Source organism: Carcharhinus amblyrhynchos, chromosome 4 (assembly GCF_965287045.1).
Source record: "Carcharhinus amblyrhynchos chromosome 4, sCarAmb.v2.hapA, whole genome shotgun sequence".
Taxonomy (NCBI): domain Eukaryota; kingdom Metazoa; phylum Chordata; class Chondrichthyes; order Carcharhiniformes; family Carcharhinidae; genus Carcharhinus; species Carcharhinus amblyrhynchos.
This window is the reverse complement of record NC_137327.1, coordinates 130,816,393-130,837,135: the sequence shown is the minus strand read 5'-3', so window position 1 is coordinate 130,837,135 and position 20,743 is coordinate 130,816,393. Positions and strand designations below refer to the sequence as shown.

Sequence of the window (20,743 nt, the reverse complement as noted above, 5' to 3'; positions counted from 1 at the left end):
AGGGTTCTGCCATTTACTGTATATTTCCTATCTGTATTAGACCTTCCAAAATGCATTACCTCACATTTGTCCAGATTAAACTCCACCTGCCATCTCTCTGCCTAAGTGTCCAATCTATCTATATCATGCTGTATCCTCTGATGGTCTCATCGCTATCTGCAAATCCACCAACCTTTCTGTCATCTGCAAGCTTACTAATCAAACCAGTTACATTTTCCTCCAAATCATTTATATATATTACAAACAGTAAAGGTCCTAGCACTGATCCTCAAGGAACACCTCTTGTCACAGCCCTCCATGAGAAACACATCCTTCCACTGCTACCCTCTGTCTTCTTTGACCAAGCCAGTTCTGTATCCACCTCGCCAGCTCACCTCTGATCCCATGCAACCTCACCTTCTGCACCAATCTGCCATGAGGGACCTTGTCAAAGGCCTTAGTGAAGTCCATGTAGACAACATCCACTCCCCTACCCTCATCAATCAATTTTGTCACTTCCTTGAAAAACTCAATCAAGTATGAGACACAACTTCCCCTTCACAAAACCATGTTGCCCTCACTAATACGCCCACTTATTTCCAAATGGGAGTAAATCCTGTTGTGAAGAATTCTCTCTAATAATTTCCCACCGCTGAGGTAAGACTCACCAGCCTGTAATTATCTGGATTATTCTTGTTATCCTTCTTAAACAAAGGAACAACATTGGCTGTTCTCCAATCCTTTTGGACCTGTAGCCAGTGAGGATACAAAGATTTCTCTCAAGGCCCCAGCAATTTCCTCGTTTGCCTCCCTCAGTGTTCTGGGTATATCCCATCAGGCCCTGGGGACTTGACTACCTTAATGTTTCTCAAGAACTCCAATACCTCCTCCTTTTGATCTCAACATGACTCAAAGTCTTACACACCCTTTCCCAGACTCATCATATACCAAATCCTTCTGTTTGTGAATATTGACACAAAGTATTTATTTAAAACCTCACACATTTCCTCTGGCTCTTCTTTCCTCCTGCCCTGGAGAGTTTCTATCATTCTAAATTCATCAATCACTGCAAGTTGTGGCATAGATTAGCAAGACCATAAAAACAGCAAACCAAACTGAGGTGTTACTTCTAGAGGGGTAGCCATGATGTGGAAATGTCGGTGTTGGACTAGGATGGGCACAGTAAGAAATCCCACAACACCAGGTGAAAGTCCAACAGGTTTATTTGGTACTATAAGCTCTTAAAGTGCTGCTCCTTCATCAGATGAGTGGTGAAGGAGCTGATGAAGGAGCAGCACTCTGAAAGCTCGTGATTCCAAATAAACCTGTTAGATTTTAATATTGCATTGTGAGACTTCTCCTAGGGGGGTGTAATTGAAAAGGAACTTATGCTAAATCTCTACCAAATTTTGCTTGGGCCACATTTTATTATATTATTAAAAAAGGCATTGGAGAGGGTGAAGGGAAGACTGATAATGGTGATACCCAAAACTGTGAGATTAAGTCCACATTTTCTCCCCAGAAGAAAAGGCAGAGTTGTTTTCCAATAGAATCTTTTTTTTAATTATGCAAGATTTTGATAGCATAGGCATGAGAGGGTGCTTCCTCTTCTGTAAAAGAATAAAAGTAAAGTCTCTCAATATAAGATAGCCACCAAGAAATCACTAGCGAATTCAGTCGAACCTTCTTTACCCAGGAAATAGTGAGAATGTAGAACCCACTACCAGAGGGAGTGGTTGAGATGAACAATGTTGAGGAATTTGAAGGCTCACTAAACAAATGAGAGAGGAGGGATCTTCGGGTTATTCTGATAGAATTCGCAGAGAAAGAATAAGAGGAAGCTCAAGGGAAGCATTAAGACCAGAATGTACTGTTTCATTTATTTATTCATGAATGTGGACCACCCTGGCAAGGCCAGTATCTATTGCCCATTCCCAATTGCCCTTGAGAAGGTGCTGGTGAACCACCTTCTTCAACTGCCACAGCCATTGTGCACAGGGTTTCCCAATGTTGACCCAGTGACAGAGAAGAAATCGAGATACATTTCCAAGTTAGAATGATGCGTGACTTAGAACAGAATTTGCAGGTGATGGTGCTTCCAATCCCTTTATCTTTCTACCTAAATGTCACAAATTTTAAATTTAAGGATGGCTTTGCTTTCTCAACCTGTCTCCCTTCTAAGTTTCAACAGCCACATCATGAGAATGAAGCATGTGGGTATTAGCGTTATCGCAAGGTTGTCTATGTTTCTGTATCCACATCCAAATTTTTCACCAGAGTTCTGTTTTCGAAGGTGGGTCCTCTGACTTATTATTGGTAAATGCACTCTTAGAATCCCTACAATGCAGAAAGAGGCCATTCAGCCCATCAACTCTGCACCAACTCTCTGACAGAATATCAGAGCCTCAGGCCCAACCCCCTCCCCATGTCCATAGCCCTGCACATTTACCCTGGTTAATCTCCCTAACCTACACATCTTTGGACACTACACAGCAATTTAGCATAGCCAATCCATCTAATCTGCATGTCTTTGGAGTGTGGGAGGAAACTGGAGCACCCGGAGGAAACCAGGGAGAAAACAGGGAGAACATGCAAAAGCTACACGGACAGTAACCCCGGGGTGGTGGGGGGGGGGAGGGGGCAGAGCTGAACCTGTCTGTCTGGCACCATAAGACTGCAGTGCTAACCACTCTGCCATTTTACCATCCTTTGCCAATGTTCCACCCTTTGCCATCCCCCTATGGTAGAGTTGGGTGGTGCAGAACACGGAGATCTCAAGTTCAACCCGGTAGCAATCTGCCTTTAAGGGATATAAGAATGAGATCACTTTAAGAGATCCAGCCTTCTGCTGCGGACATATAACTCTGATGCCTCAAGCTTTATACTTATGTAGAGCTGTTCCCATGTGCCCAGTCTTAATAAATGAACCCACAACATGTTTACACAATCCCTTATGAATGAATGATGCTACATACTGTAAATAAACCAATGGTGACATATCATTGTATCAACACAACAAAGTATTCGGCAGTGGTAAAGCAGCAGTAAGAGTAGGTACAGGTATGTCATGGTGAACAGCCTCATGCTATATGGCATGAGATAACCAGCAACAAGGGCAGCACGGTGGCACAGTGGTTAGCACCGCTGCCGCACAGCGCCAGAGGCCCGAGTTCAATTCCCGGCTTGGGTCACTGTCTGTGCAGACTCTGTATGTTCTCCCCGTGTCTGCATGGGTTTCCTCCGGGCGCTCCAGTTTCCTCCCGCACTCCAAAGATGTGCCGGTCAGGTTGATTGGCCGTGCTAAATTGTCCCTTGGTGTCAGGGGGATTATCAGCGTTATATGTGGGATTAAGGGGATACGGCCTGGGTAGGATTGTTCTCGGTGCAGGCTCGATGGGCTGAATGGCCTCCTGCCGCACTGTAGAGGATCTATGATTCGACTAATTTGAATAACCAATGTGCGCAGTGGTTAACACTGCACCAGGGACCTGGATTCGATTCCCAGCTTGAGTCACCGTCTGAGCGGAACCTGTACATCCATCCCGTGTCTGCGTAGATTTCCTCCAGGTGCTCCAGTTTCCCCCCACAGTTCAAAGATATACGAGTTAGATGGATTGGCCATGATAAGAACATAAGAACATAAGAACATAAGAAATAGGAGCAGGAGTAGGCCATCTAGCCCCTCGAGCCTGCCCCGCCATTCAATAAGATCATGGCTGATCTGAAGTGGATCAGTTCCACATTCCCGCCCTCTCTCCATAACCCTTAATCCCCTTGCCTATCAAAAACCGATCAACCCGCGTCTTCAATATATTTAGCGAGGCAGCCTCCACCACTTCAACGGGCAGAGAATTCCAGAGATTCACCACCCTTTGAGTGAAGAAGTTCCTCCTCAACTCCGTTCTAAACCGCCCCCCCTTTATCTTGAGGCTGTGCCCCCTAGTCCTACTGACCTTTCTGAGCAGGAAGAGTCTCTCCACCTCTATCCTATCCATCCCATTCATCATCTTATACGTCTCAATGAGATCTCCCCTCATTCTTCTAAACTCTAACAAGTACAAGCCTAGTTTATTCAGCCTCTCCTCATAGTTCAACCCCCTCAACTCCGGTATCAGCCTAGTGAACCTCCTCTGCACTCCCTCCAAGGCCAAAACATCCTTGCGTAAGTACGGCGACCAAAACTGCACACAGTACTCCAGCTGCGGCCTCACCAGTGCCCTATACAGCTGCAGCAAGACCTCCCTACTTTTATATTCAATCCCCCTCGCTATGAAGGCCAGCATCCCATTCGCCTTCCTGACCACCTGCTGCACCTGCAGGCTGGGTTTTTGCGACTCATGCACAAGGACCCCGAGGTCCCTCTGCACCGTCGCCTGCTGCAGTTTTTCGCCACGTAAGTAATAGTCCTTCCTACCATTCTTCCTACCAAAGTGGACCACCTCACACTTGCCAACATTAAATTCCATTTGCCAGTTCCTGGCCCATTCGCCCAGCCTATCTAGATCCTTCTGCAGGCTCTCCACACCCTCCGCACAATTTGCCGCTCCACCAATCTTGGTGTCATCAGCAAATTTCGACACCCTACACTCGGTTCCCTCCTCCAGATCATCTATATAAATGGTAAATAGCTGAGGCCCCAGCACCGACCCCTGGGGCACTCCACTAGTCACCATCCGCCAATCCGAATAGCACCCATTGACCCCCACTCTCTGCCTCCTTTTTGACAGCCAATCCCCTATCCACGCTAACACCCTACCCCCAACTCCATGCCTCCTGACCTTCTGTAATAACCTCTTGTGAGGTACCTTGTCAAACGCCTTCTGAAAATCAAGAAAGACCACATCCACCGGCTCTCCTCTATCCACCGCCCTAGACACATCCTCATAGAACTCCAATAAATTCGTCAGACACGACTTCCCCTTAACGAAACAGTGCTGCGTCTGCTCTATCAAGCAATTCTCCTCTAAATTGCCCCTTAATGTTAGGGAGATTACTAGGATAAATAAATGCAGGGATAGGGCCTGGATGAGATTGTTGTCAGTGCAGACTCGATGGGCTGAATGGCCTCTTTCTGCACTGTAGGGATTCTATGATTGGGTGGCTTTAGGAGTGACTGAAGATTAAATTGAATATGAAGCAAATCGGGCAGGGTTTTCCGTTACGGTTCCTGTGGCAGGTGGAACGTGAGCCACATTCCATGAGGTATAACTCAGATATCAGAGGGACGTTTTTTACACAGAGGGTGGTGGGGGCCTGGAATGCGCTGCCAGGTAGGGTGGTTGAGGCAGACACACTGGGATTGTTTAAGATTTATCTAGGTAGTCACATGAGAAGACTGGGGTTGGAGGGACACAAACGAGTGGTCTAGTTGGGCCAATGAGCGGCACAGGCTTGGAGGGCCGAAGGGCCTGTTTCCGGTACTGTACTGTTCTTTGTTCTTTGTTCTCTGAGCCAGGCAAATGTCCCTTGACCTTGGGTGGGAGTATCCGGTCTTAGGGAGAGCGCGGATGGAAAATCCAGCCCTCTAACTTTTGGTGCGTTCCTGCTGTAATTAAGCTTCGTGGGCAGAGGTACAGAAAAGCAGAGGTACAAAGGCGGTTGTTTATTAATATTTTGGGGATATGGTGGCATTCTGTAAATAATGCCTGCAGGTTTATGTACACAATGTGTAAGGATGTGCATGGTATTGATGTTTTTCTCTTTTAATCCACAGGTGCTTGGGTCCGCTTTGTTGTCCAACGAGGGGCATACACGCGATGGGTCGTACGAGGGCTGCTCTTGGATGTTTCGAGTGTAGCCTAGTACTTCACATTGTTAGTGTGTGCTTAAACTGGACCAGACGCTGGGCAACACGACAGCTCAGTGACTATCATTGTTTGCTGTGCAGACGCATGGATTTGGGCCGGTGTCTGCGGGAGTTTGCGCATTCTCCCCGTGCTTGCGTGGGTTTTCTCCGGGTGCTCCGGTTTCCTCCCACACTCCAAAGATGCGCAGTTAGGCTGATTGGTGTAACAAATTGTCCCTAAATTAGTCTTCCCTCAATGTGGAATGCCATAAGCATAGACAAGGGTCATGGGTGGAGAGGGGACTCATAATGTTAAAATGACGGCGCGGGCTCTTTGGGCCAAAGGGCCTGTTTCCCGTGCTGTGTTGTTCTTTGTTCTTTGTCCCTTGATTCAATGGCGCTGGGGGAGGTGGATAGAGACAGCTTGTTTGTGAGAGGCATGCATTTGAGAAGCCGTGGTGAACTGGATTTACAAGTAAATCGGCTGGAGTTTAAAAATCTCCATTTGGAGATAGATCAGGATTGGGCTTTTCAACTTCTCAATTTTAAAAGAGAGTTAAAGGGACTTTTACAACCTGCAAAGGTTTCATCAGTAAGCAAGGAAAGGCTATTAAATTTTATTGGCCCACAAGCATAAACTATAGAAAAATGAAATACCTTTTGGAAGAGTTGAGTTCCAAGAGCTGCTGAGGGCAGTGGAACAGCAGACGAAAAGGGGGGGAAGGATAGTTAAGGAAGGATGTTGGCCTGAGTGGTCGTGGCCATGTGGGGGAGATGCCCTGAGGTCAGTGTCAGAATGCAGTGCCCAGGCAGTGCTGGGTCGGTTCCAGGAGGCTGTGCCAGGCAGTGTTAGGGGGCAGTACCCAGATAGCCCCCTGTAGGGTTGCATGGGGAGGGGGTGCGGGCAGAGGGCATGTTTCCAAGTGACCTTTCGTGCACTGGGTCCGCCCATAAAAATGCCACCCCAATCTTTGGGAAGCTAACGGGTTCAATCAGAGCCTGCCCTGCCAGCTCCTTGCTGATATTTGCACCATGTTCCAAGCAGAGAAAACAGTTGCTCCAACGCAGTTTTTCTCACCCACTGTTGGCCTTTGCCGAATTCAGGCAAAATACCATCCAAGGTTTTGTACAACGTTAAACGTGAACTTCAAATATAGCAACACCAAAGCAAAAAGATTCAAAAAAGATTCATGGATAAAAATTCCTATTTAAATGTGTCGGCGAGGGGGGCGAACTTACCATGCACCCAGATGGCCAATGGTCAGATCGCCGGAGATACCAGGTTCGTGTTTGACTCCTCACCTCCTGCAATCTTACCAGCAACGGATACCTGGCGCGATCAGCCTCGTACCCATTCTCGGCGCCAGGCTGAATAAATTGTTTGGACTATTTTAACCTGAATTTACATTAATTTAATGAGCTCCCAGCAATGGGGGCCAGTCATGATGGCTTGTCAATAGAACCAGCGGCCATTGAGGCACCACTGGGCAGACTGGGGGCAATGGGGGTACCCCTTGGCAGGGCCAATCTGCAAGTGCCCGTCAGGCATCGGGAGTGCCAAGGGGGCAGGGCTAGAGTGGGTGGAGCCGACTGGGAATGGGGCCAGACTCGGGGAAGTCAGTCAGTAGTGGGGGGGGTCCCACTGCCACTCTGTACTAGAAATCGGTGGAGGGAAGGAGGGAGGCTCTCTACCACTCTGCACCAGGGAGCGGTGGGCGGGAGGGAGGGAAGGGGACTTTCTGGGCTGGCCATGGAGGAGTGTCAGATGGCCAATCGCAGTGGGGGATCGGACCATGATTGCAGGGGAGAGAAGGGGGTTGGACCACCGATGGCGAGGGTGGAGGGAAAGGTCAATTGGTTTGGGTAGAGGGATCATGGGGCCACGATAAGCCACTGGCCCCTACAGTAGCTGTGGAGAGGTTGCTTTTTTTTGAGGCTGGCTGAGAGCACCAGAGGCTGAGTGACAGGTCTCGTGCGCAATGGCGCCTTCTGCTGCTCTCAGCCAGCTTTCAAGTGACTTAAGTCCCACCTTCTCCCTCTCTGGACGTGAAGCCATTTCTGCTGTTTTTTTCATCCACTGAGTGCATAAGATCACGGATTTGAACTTGTCCAAAAAAACAGATCTGAAACAGTCCTGTTTTCCCACCCGTCCTGGATTTAGAAGTTTTTTTTGGTAGGATCACCCCCATTGTGTCCGGCGATGGAACAGTATTCATATGCCGAGTCTTAAAACTTCACAGCGCTAAATGGTATGAAGTACATTAGAACTGTACCTTACCACCCAACTTCCAATGGGCTAACTGTGCAAGACATCCAAATGTTTAAGTGTCTCCCTAAAGAAGCAGTCAGGGGAATCCTGGAAACCACGATCTCACGCTTTCTTCTTGGTTACTGGACCACTCCGCATGCAACAATGAGAGTCCCTTAGGCAGAGTTGTTAATGAACTGTTGCCTCAGAATAAGACTGTGTCCCATGTTTCCAAATCTGGGAGGAGGATAAAGGCCAACCAAAGCAGGCAGAAGACAAGTCATGATCCACGTCAGTCAATATGGTCATGTACAGTGGATGACGCTGCGTAGGTGAGGAATTTTGGCAGTGGGCCAAGTTGAGTCCCTGGAGTCATTGTTGCCTTATCAAGTAGAAGGAAGGATCATCCAAAAAACACATAGACAGTTTGAGAAAAAGAGAGATATCCCAGCATTAGAACATAAGAAATAGGAGCAGGAGTAGGCCATCTAGCCCCTCGAGCCTGCCCCGCCATTCAATAAGATCATGGCTGATCTGTCGTGGCTCAGTTCCACATTCCCGCCCTCTCCCCATAACCCTTAATCCCCTCGCTTATCAAAAACCCATCAACCCGCGTCTTAAAAATATTTAGCGAGGCAGCCTCCACCACTTCAATGGACAGAGAATTCCAGAGATTCACCACCCTTTGAGTGAAGAAGTTCCTCCTCAACTCCGTTCTAAACCGCCCCCCCTTTATCTTGAGACTGTGCCCCCTAGTCCTACTGTCCTTTCTGAGCGGGAAGAGTCTCTCCACCTCTATCCTATCCATCCCATTCATCATCTTATACGTCTCAATGAGATCTCCCCTCATTCTTCTAAACTCTAACGAGTACAAGCCTAGTTTATTCAGCCTCTCCTCATAGTTCAACCCCCTCAACTCCGATATCAGCCTAGTAAACCTCCTCTGCACTCCCTCCAAGGCCAAAATATCCTTGCATAAGTGCGGCGACCAAAACTGCACACAATACTCCAGCAGGCAATCTTGCCATCCGGAAGTATTGCCACCAGAAAATGTTGCCGACTGTTTTAGCACTTAAGTACCTGATCGTCCTGACAACTGATATCTCCATGGTAACGGAAGATAGAACTGAACAGCCTGAAGAGGCGCCTGTCATTGTCATTTCGACTGACGGCAATGCTGTGAAATTGCCTCAGACAGAGGGGTTACGCTGCTTCACAAGGATTCAGAAACCCCCTGAAAGACTTAATTTGTAATTGACTAAGTTTTGGCACCAAACATTTCATTATCTTGGGCTTGAGTATTGACATTTGTACAAAAGGACTTAGAGGGGGAGGGATGTGGTGATTGTCCCTTTAAGGGCCAAAGGGCTGAGACTCAGGGAAGCAATCAGGGAGCAGGTTGGGAAATCAGTAGGTGCTGCCTTCTGTACTCAGAGCCATCTCGGGAGCTGCTTGCTGCCACCAGGCCGCAAGTCTCAGTACAGTTTTAACCTGTAAACATACGAGTTGTGTTTTCCCGATACCCGTGAATGGGCATGTTCACAGAAAATAAAAAATAACTTGACATCCTGCGCAGGGTGGTGAAGACAGGTGGGCAGGAGAGAGTGATCTGAGCGGGCAGGAATGGTGTTTATATACATGGCGCCAGGACCTTTGAAACCACCAGCTGAGAGCAGGCAGACAAATCAGCTACTGGCCTGCCAAGAGATTCACTCGTGCATAATTAATGAGCTTCCGAGCACAGAATCTGGTGCGGGATCCCGCTAGTCTGGTCGGTGGATCTAACACCACTGGAGTCACCCACCACCACACAAAATGGGATAATTGCACCCAAGCTCAGCATCACAAGATCTGGATGCAATAACTGATTACCTTTACTTTAGAGACTCATAGATTTATTGTTCTGTGCATTTAAGTAATGGTAATTAAATATGGATATGGGTTGTGAATAGTTGTACTTCTTTGGAAGATGGGAGGGAAGTATCTTTAAAAACTCGTGCTACCAAATAAACTTGTTGGATTTTAACCTGGTGTTGTCAGACTACTTACTGTACCTACTCCAGTCCAATGCTGGCAGCTCCACATCATATCTTTAAAAAGAAAGGGGGATGTTATAATATGTCTTTAAGGGATATCAGTCAGCATGACATCACTGGAAGAAAAATGTGTTATATCAACCAGTCTTAATTTCACTTTTGCATTGAGCAGAGCACACACACACAGCTCTGATACTTTCAAGTTTATACCTATGCATAACTGTTTTCATCTTCCTAGCTTTAATAAATGAATCCACAACATGTTTACCAAATCCTTTATGAGTGATTCATACTTCATGTCTTGCACAGTAAATAAGCCCATGTAACAGTATTGTGTTATTATAATAACATGACAGATCACAGCTCAGTTTGCTGATCTAAACCTGTAGGTTGGTGCACCATTTCTCCTTGCCCTTTGGTTTGGGAACGAAAGAGACATCCAGGACTGAACTCACTAAACACCGGTTCATGTTGAAAAGGGCAGGGGGGGGTTGAGGGAAGAGTGGATTTAGCTACAAAACCTCATGACTGAATAGGATTACAACATTTATCATCTAAGTTTACACATGAGTAAGGCACAGAGGGTGTTCAGTAACCTTTGAGCCGTATTGAGTTGGCTAGTTCAGTCAGTAGGACATGAATACTTAATCTCAGGGTCATGGGTCTGAGTCCTACATTGGGTGGTTTGTGGTTCAGTTTTTTACACTGGGTGACAGAATGTTCCAGGCACAAACTTTTATTCTTAGCAAACCAAACTCAATTTTAGAAACATACGCAAAACCAAGTTGCTTTAAAGCAAATTACGGCTATCACCAAATATACATTCTGGCACGTTATCATTCTTTTATACTGATTACATTTAGATTCTGGGAGTGCAAAGGAGGTTTACTAGGCTGATGCCGGAGTTGAGGGGGTTGAGCTATGAGGAGAGGCTGAATAAACTAGGCTTGTACTCGTTAGAGTTTAGAAGAATGAGGGGAGATCTCATTGAGACATATAAGATGATGAATGGGATGGATAGGATAGAGGTGGAGAGACTCTTCCCGCTCAGAAAGGATAGTAGGACTAGGGGGCACAGCCTCAAGATAAAGGGGGGGTGGTTTAGAACGGAGTTGAGGAGGAACTTCTTCACTCAAAGGGTGGTGAATCTCTGGAATTCTCTGCCCATTGAAGTGGTGGAGGCTGCCTCGCTAAATATTTTTAAGACGCGGGTTGATGGGTTTTTGATAAGAGAGGGGATTAAGGGTTATGGGGAGAGGGCGGGAATGTGGAACTGAGCCACGACAGATCAGCCATGATCTTATTGAATGGCGGGGCAGGCTCGAAGGGCTAGTTGGCCTACTCCTGCTCCTATTTCTTATGTTCTTATGTTCAATGGCAGTGTAAAGGATTAATATCAGAATTATTTGAGCCTGATGTAACAACAATGCACTGTCACATGACTAAATAATATCTGGTGGGAAACAGAAGTGTGTTGAGCTACTGAGATGCACATAGATCGGTAAATAAACAAGAATGGGCTTTATGAAGAGTAACCTATGGTAGAATTCTTAGGGTAACAGGCAAACATGGAAAGAAATCTGTATTTATTATTAGTGTCACAAGTATGCTTACGTTAATGCTGCAATGAAGTTACTATGAAAATCCCCCAGTTGCCATATTCCAGGGCTTGTTTGGGTACACTGAGGGAGAATTTAGCATAGCCAATGCACCTAACCAGCAAATCTTTCGAACTGTGGGAGGAAACCCACGCAGACTCTGCACAGAGAGTGATTCATGCCAGGAGTCGAACCCAGGTCCCTGACGCCGTGAGGCGGTAGTGCTAACCATTGTGCCACCGTGTCACCTGTGTCCAGACCCCAAATACAAAATGAAATGGGCAGCACCTCCTAAACTGTTGACCTCCTCCAGGTGGAAGAATAAGGGTAACATGGGAACAGCATTATACACATAAAAGCAAATCACTGTGGATGCTGGAATCTGAAACCTAAAGAGAAAATTCTGGAAAATCTCAGCAGGTCTGGCAGCATCTGTAAGGAGAGAAAAGAGCTGACGTTTCGAATCCAGACCACCCTTTGTCAAAACTTTAACAAAGCATTGACACAGAGTCATCTGGGCTCAAAACGTCAGCCCTTTTCTCTCCTTACAGATGCTGCCAGACCTGCTGAGATTTTCCAATGTTTTCTCTTTTGGTTCCAGCATTGTGCGCAAGTTCACCTCCAACTCACAAGACATCTCAGACATCAACGCACTTTCAGTGCCACGGGGTCAAAATCATGGAAACCCCTCACTAAAGGCATTATGTTGGTTCCTTCCCCACAGGAACTGCAGCACTTCAGGAATGGGACCCACTATCACCTTCTCCAGGGAAAGTTAGAGATGGGCAACAAATGTGGAAAATAACATCGGAATGATTTAAAAACAGCATCGTTGAACTATCCAGTGTCTGCAGGAGGAGACGGGAAACAAACTGGACAGTTTGCAGGAACAGCCATTTAGGAGGTGGAGAAAATATATCTTTTGGTGTGTTGATAGTTTTCCCCCCGTCTCCCAGAGCACCATGGAAAGATTTAGAAACCTCCCGCCTCCCACAAGCATTCCCGAGCACCTGTGAAATGAAGCAATTCAAACCACACAAGACCACAAAGGGTTAATCGGCCAGGCGAAGTTACACAGAAAGCATCGCCGTTGAGGGTGGGATTTCATTGTTGGTGGGAGCTGCTCTTCTGAAGGCCATGAAAAGCTGCCAGATCACCAGCAGACAAACAACAAAATGCAGTAACATTCTCTCATACAGATAAGACAGGGAATCAAACATGTAACATCTGTGACCCAGAAAGAACGTAGAAAGAACTTTCGTCCCAGTTGGATTAACTTTCTTGGTGATGAATTAATGAAGTTGAAGAGAGGAATGTCCTCAGAGGTCTTGCATTTGAACATAAAATCAAAAACATAAAAGAATGGAAAACAGGCTCGAAGTTTATGATTAAAGTTCAAAAAAATGATGCAGAACATAATGGCTAACTTATGCCCTGTTAATGACGATCACCGTCTGAAACTAAAACTGTTAAGACTGAACAAAGGACGCTGCCATGGAGCAAGTTGTTTCCAGCGCTTTGCCGGCGCCAGCTGATTTTTCACTGCTCACTAGTTTTTCACACGTATCACATGAATACTTGGTATCGCTTAAAACAAAGGCACCCGCCCGCCCATCTCCCTCTGCTGTGAGGGGACTGTGTTGGCGATATTTGGACAGTTTCAGAGTCTATCTGGACCAGCTGGCTGTGAAATATCTGCATCAATGCCATTGTGCTAGTTGTCAGCAGAAGACAAAGGGAGACAGGTAGGGAGAGACTGAGACAGGCAAAGAAAAGTGCAGACACATATTAAAAGAGACAGGCAGGTTAAGAGGCCGCCAGGGGTTCTGAGATGCGTGGATGTTAAATTCTGCTTGCCAAGAAGGATTTCAACAGGCCCCTCGTTTACATATGTAAGACACCCATCACCTGTTTTAGGTGTCTAACAGGATAAGTTCCCAACCCAATATTGGATCGGACAGCTTTCAGGCCTTCTTGATGGTGGCAGCAGTGTGATTAGCAGCCAGGGATCTGGTTTCGATTCCTGGCTTGGGTCTCTGTCTGCACATCCTCCCCGTGTCTGCTTGGGTTTCCTCCGGGTGCTCCGGTTTCCTCCCACAGTCCAAAAGACATGCTGCTCAGGTGCATTGGCCACGCTAAATTCTCCCTCTGTGCACCCAAGCAGGCGCCAGAGTGTGGTGACTCGGGGATTTTCACAGTAACTTCATTGCAGTGCTAATGTGCGCCTACTTGTGACACTAATAAATAAATTAACTTTACAACTTCAGACTTTAAACTGAGATTGAAAGGCCGAGGATGTGCAGGTTAAATGGGCTGGCTGTGACCAGTGTGCAGGGCGGGGGAGTGGGTCTTGGTAGAGTGCTCTTTCAGAGCGTTGGTGCAGAATGAATGGGCCAAATGGAGTCCTTCTACACTGTAGGGACCGTATGGGACTCGAGGTGACATTGGATCCACCTTCAAAATCAGCCCATGTTGTTCTGGGTTTACAATACCACAGGATTGAATTTCTATCCCAACATTTTCACATCTTTTTATGGAACTTTGGTGGCTGGACAACTGACAGCTACTTTTTATCTTTGTAGTCCTGGCAGGAAATTCGCTGCTTGAGCAAATACCGAGAATAATCTTTGTTGCACAGTACTGTAAAACTTTGAAAAAGATGACAAACAGTCCAACTGTAATGCCATTCATCAAGCCCATTGAAGTGACAGAAACATGGTTGATATATTCCCAACAGCGAGGCTAACACAAGGGGACATAGCTTTAAACTGAGGGGTGATAATTATAGGACGGATGTCAGAGGTAGGTTCTTTACTCAGAGGGTAGTAAGGGCGTGGAATGCCCTGCCTGCAGCAGTTGTGGACTCGCCAACTTTAAGGGCGTTCAAATGGTCAGTGGATGGGCATATGGATAACATTGGAATAGTTTAGGTTAGAGGGTCATTAGATTGGTTCCACTGGTCGGCGCAACATCGAGGGCCGAAGGGCCTGTACTGCGTTGTAATGTTCTATACATGTTCTATGATGTGATAGTGGTTAACGCTGTTGCCTCACAGCGCAAAGGATTCGGGTTCAATTCTGGCCTTGGGTCACTGTCTGTGCGGACTCTGCACCTTCTCCCCGTGTCTGCGTGCATTTCCTCCCACACTGCCAAGGTGTGCAGGTCAGGTTGCTTAGCCATGCTAAACTGCCCCTTTGTGTCAGGAGTAAATAGCAGGGTAAATATGTGGGGTTATGGGGATAGGGCCTGGGCGGGATTGTTGTCGGCACAGGCTCGATGGGACAAATGACCCTCTCCTGCACTACAGGGATTCTAAATGCTCTCTGGAAATCACTCAGCTCAAGGGCAGTTAGGGATGGGCAATAAATGCTCACCTGGACCCCAAAGTCCACTTCCTAGGAAAGAATTTTTAAGAAGTACCTCGTTGTGAAGAGATGGCGGAAGTAACCTTGCTGAAATTACAGTTCCTGCAAACAAAGTTCTTACCGTTTAATTTTGCTCCAAATTGGGAAATATGGCTGGAAAGCAGTTCATGGGAATGTCATGGACACTTCAAAGGTGTTTCCCCAAATTTGCCCGTGAAATTTGCATTTACCTGTGTCTTGTGGAGTGAGAGATTCAATTTAAAATACTGCAGCAGCAAAGCCTTTTTAATTAGAAAAAGAAAGGATTAGTTAGTTTACCTATTTCACTCATTTGCTCCAAAAGTTAGCTAAGAGATAAATACTATGAAAATAAATAAAAATGGCACAGAACTCTTGTGCGGCACTCTAGGACGACAGGTCATACATAGTCTTAGGATAAGGGGTAGCAAATGTAGAACAGAGTTGGGGAGAAACTACTTCTGCCAAAGTGTTGTGAATCTGTGAAATTCACTCCCCAAAGTGTGGTGGGTGCCAGGACAGTGAGTAAATTTAAGGAGGAGTTGGACAGATTTTTAATTAGTAATGGGTTGAAGGGTTTTAGGGAGAAGGCAGAAAAATGGGGATGAGGAGTATATCAGCCATGATCGAATGGTGGAAGACTCAATGGGCCAAATGGCCTAATTCTACTCCTATATCTGATGAACTTATGAACTAAGAAGTGATCCAATTTTGATCAGTTCCTCAGTTGTTAGGTGTCTGGCCTGATATGCTTTGAAGTCAAGCCTGAAGTCAAGGTCTTGAAAGTCATCCCTGCAGCTGTGATGGCTTCCACTGTCGAATTGCCAGACTTTGCTCTTATTGGTGCCTTTGGTATCAGATGGGGTGATGAGATGTAGGGAAGGAATTTTAGTTCCCTTTCCCATGTGACCCTTTGTAACCTGCTCGATTACAGCAGTTGGTTGGCGGTGCTGTGATCCCTCTCTACCTCTGGCTGATAATCATAGAAACACTACAGTACAGAAAGAGGCCATTCGGCCTATTGAGTCCACATCAGAACTGGCCCTACCCCCATATCCCTAAATATTTTACCCACTAATCCCTCTAACCTACGCATCTCAGGACACTAAGGGGCAATTTAGCACGGCCAATCAACCTAACCCACACATCTTTGGACTGTGGGAGGAAACCGGAGCACCCAGAGGAAACCCATGCAGACACGGGGAGAATGTGCAAACTCCACACAGACAGTGGCCTGAGCCAGGAATCGAACCCAGGTCCCTGGAGCTGTGAAGCAGCAATGCTGACCAGTGTGCTACCATGCTGCTTCCTGGAGATGTCATCTCCTTCTGTAGGCAGCTGGCCATAGATTCTCTATCCTTTCCTGCAAGCAAGCCACATTGGCTACTCACTCTCTCAACAACGCTGAATTATTTTTCATCACTAACTCTCTTTTCTTCCTTCTGAGAGCAGGTAAGAAAACTGGTTATTCCCGGCCTGGGGTCTATCTCAGCCATTGTCTGTCTGAGGAACCATTGAATTCCAGGTGTCTTTTGTGAATCCCCTTGTGGTAAACATGACCTAATCCATGTCTGAGTGGTAAGGGTCAAATCCGCAAGAGAAGTCCTGCGACCATGAGAATCCATTTTGTTTCAGTTTTTACAGATGCACCACAGAGCATCCTTTCTGGTTGTATCAGAGCTTGGTATGGCTCCTGCTCTGGCCAAGACCGCAAGAAACTACAAAAGCTTGTGAACATAGCCCAGTTCCATCACGAAAACCAGCCTCCTGTCCATCGACTCCATCTACACTTCCCGCTGCCTTGAAAAAACAGCCAGCAGAAGCAAGAACCCCAAGCATCCCGGATATACTCACCTCCATCAGGAAAAAAATACAAACATATGAGATCATTCAACAACCAACTCAAAAACAGCTTCTTCCCTGATGCCATCAGACTTTTGAAGGTATATTCCTCATACTCAGTTGACCTTTCTCTACACCTTAGCTTTGGCTGTAACATTAATTCTGCACCCTCTCCTTTCCTTCTTGCCTATGTACTGTATTGAACGGTGTGCTTTGTCTGTATCGTGTGCAAGAAACGATATTTTTCACTGTATCACAATACATGTGATAATAATGCAGTCATAGAGTCATAGAGGTTTACATCATAGACACTGTCCCTTTAGCTCAACTTGTCTATGCCACCTCGTTTTTTAGTCACTAAGTTAGTACCAATACCCTGCAGTTGGCCATATCCCTCTATACCCATCTTCCTCATGTAACTGTCTAAACACTTTTTAAAAGACAAAATTGTACCCGCCTCTACTACTCCCTCTGGCAGCTTGTTCCAGACATTCTCCATCCTCTGTGTGAAATACTTAACCTTCTGGGAACTTTTGTATCTCTCCCCACTCACCTTAAACCTATGCCCTCAAGTTTTAGACTCCCCTATCTTTGGGAAAGGATATTGACTTTCTAGCTGATCCCTCATTATTTTATAAACCTATATAAGATATATAGGTTTATCCCTCATTATTTTATAAACCTATATAAGATATATAGGTTTATCCCTCATTATTTTATAAACCTATATAAGATATATAGGTTTATCCCTCATTATTTTATAAACCTATATAAGATATATAGGTTCACCCTCTTATGCTCCAGAGAAAGAAGTCCCAGTATATCCAGCCTCTCCTTATAACTCAAACCATCAAGTCCCAATAGCATTCTACTAAATCTTTTCTGCGTTCTTTCTTGCTTTCTGTAATAGGGTGACCAGAACAGTACACAGTACACAGCCTTACCAATGTCTTGTATAACTTCAACAAGCTGTCCCAACTCATGTATTCAATGTTCTGACCAATGAAACTAAACATGCCAAATACCTTCTTCCTCACTCTGTCCACCTGTGACTCCACTTTCAAGGAGCTATAAACCTGTACCCCTAGATCTCTTTGTTCTAGAACTCTCTTCAAAGCCCTACCATTATCTGAGTGTGTTCTGCCCCGATTCGACCTACCAAAATGCATCTCCTCACATTCACCTAAATTAAATTCTATCTGCCATAATAAATCAAACCAAATCAAATTGGCTGAAGGCGAAAAGGTAATCTTAAAATGCAATTCTTTTTGAAATTCATAATACGATACCATCGTGACAGAAATAACATAATGTTTTTGCACCCTGTTATTTATATCTACAATTAATTGTAAAATACACCTCTTCAACATCCTTTTGTCTCGGCTGCAAAGGTGACTATTTCTATATTTTCAGATGAATTCCTGCCCTTGTAGATCATTAACAAGCGGGGGTAGTTGGAATACTCCACGAATGCCCACTTTCACATTTCGACATGGTCTAATTTAGTTGTCATTACAAAGAACCTCCACATTTTTATATATTTGCCTTGGCACAAGAGCTATAAGACTATATAAAGTTGTGTAGTCTAGTGAAACCTGCTGTTTACTTCAGCTCTTCTTTACTTCTTAATAAACCTGATTTGTGCTTTTATAGGCTGCATTATGTGGGGAGAGTTTAACCCTGCGCACCCAGAATCCTGCTCCCAGCTCGCAAGCCAAGTCAGGGCCTCCGTTTCACAATGACAAGATCCCTGCAAGACAGGCCCGGCAAATACCATCATCCATCCGGACCCAGTTAGCAGCTTCTAGGTCACATGGTTTTCTGCTGCTTTCCTGGTCAGAAGGTATGGAAAGCCAACCAGCAGGGTTTAAATGAGGCCCAGCAGCTAAAATATCCCAGGTTCAACTGAATGAAAACCGGTAGTAAAAATTTAGCTGATACGTTCAGTTACTGGAAAAGAGTACAAAATGGCTCACACCAGGTTTAGAACATAGAACATTACAGCACAGTACAGGCCCTTCGGCCCTTGATGTTGCGCCGACCAGTGGAACCAATCTAATGACCCTCTAACCTAAACTATTCCAATATTATCCATACGTCTATCCAATGACCATTTGAATGCCCTTAAAGTTGGCGAGTCAGACTTTAAGGGCATTCTTTAAGGCTTAGTAAGCTAAACAGTCTCATAAGAAGTTGACCATTGCTTTGCAACCAAGATTTCTTCACAGATTAAAGCTCAAATTTCGATTCATATTGTGATGATACAATGCCTTTAAGAAATGTATTTGTCATGTTTCTTGTGCAGCTTTTTTAAATTAAATGACAATTTGTCTGTATCCAGCAGCCCTGCATTGTTACTGCAGCAGCATAATTGCTCCTAATTGCTAGAGTGTTTGTTTTATTCTGGACTAATGTATTGTTGCTGCAGCAGCATAATTGTTCATAATTGCTAGGATGTTTGTTTTAATCTGGATTAATGCTGTTCTGTTGTTTTTAATGATCTCCTCTGGGGTTATCCAGAATCGGACTTGATTAGGTTGATTGACAGCAAGGTTATGTGATTGAGTGGAGCTGGGCTTACACAGAGAATTCAAGTTTGGTTGTTGTTTTAATGCTGCTTTGAGTTGTTAGAGTGCCTCCCTTTTCCCCTCTCTGAAGTTGGAGACTGGAATCTGCCAGGAAACAAGCCTCTTTCTCTGAGATGTTGTTGTCTGGAAGCTGCAGAGAGGTATCTCTTTCTGTCTCTGAAGTCTGGAGACTGAGAGCTATCAAAGACGAGGCTTACTTCTCCAAGTTCTGCTGTTTGAGGATATATTCTCTGGAAAATGCTGTTTGGATGTCTGTACAGAGGTGTTAAAAGACTGGAAATCTTGTATCTGATTAAGCATATCTGTTCTTGATACAAACTTGTTCTTGACCGGATGGCATGGTGGCACAATGGTTAGTATTGCTGCCTCACAACTCCAGGGACCTGGGTTCGATTCCTGGCTTGGGTCACTGTCTGTGTGGAGTTTACACATTCTCCCCATGTCTGCGTGAGTTTCCTCCGGGTACTCTAGCTTCCTCCACAGATCAAAGATGTGCAGGTTAGGTGCATTGGCCATGCTAAATTGCCCTTTAGTGTCCCAGGATACCTAGGAAAGAGGGATTAGAGGAGTAGATATGTGCAGTTATGGGGATAGGGCCAGGTGGGATTGTGGTTGTTACAGACTCAGTGGGCCAAATGGCCTCCTTCGGCACTATAGCTTTTTGATCATTATATAAAGCAGGAATTTATGTCTATGGGGAATACTGCTAAATTTTGACAGTAGTGATAGATGGCTGTTAAGAATTACATTTTGTAAACTTTAATTAACAAGTGTTGTGCTAATTGTTTTTGTTATAACTGTGTTCTTAAATAAAGTTTGTTTTGGTAACAGCTTCCCAGTGGGTCAATTGAATCATACCTGGAGCAAAACACCTTGTGCTCACCCTGATACCAAAACCAAATGTAAAAGTTGGGATTTAGGTTCACTGCATAATACACCTTGGCATTTCTGATCTGGTCCCAAATAATATGGAGGACGGGTTGTTCTATGGAATCACTTCACTGTTCGTGGACAAAGCTATCTGAAAAGCGTCCAAATCATAAATATGTATTTCATATCATCCAAGCTCCTTTCTGAACACATCACTGCTGAGTTAGTCATTGTTTATCTTATTGTATCATGAGGTAAATGATTTGGATCCAAAGCAAATTGGGCGAAGCATCAATTGTTAACTAATGATGTTATTCAAGTTTTTGCAACGGATTAAAGATGAATAATTCATGTTTCTGAAGTTTGCATTTCATGAAAGAAAGAACTCGCATTTAAATGGCACCTTTCAGAGTC

The 20,743-nt window shown here is 45.3% G+C and overlaps 1 long non-coding RNA gene across 1 annotated transcript; it reads left to right on the top strand.

Annotated features, from left to right (window-relative positions):
• Window positions 1–13,178: 13,178 nt before the first annotated feature.
• Window positions 13,179–18,870, top strand: LOC145342709 (uncharacterized). The gene is made up of 3 exons (XR_013886592.1): window positions 13,179–13,391; window positions 16,482–16,972; window positions 18,285–18,870. It is a non-coding gene; the product is annotated as an uncharacterized LOC145342709 (long non-coding RNA).
• Window positions 18,871–20,743: the final 1,873 nt, after the last annotated feature.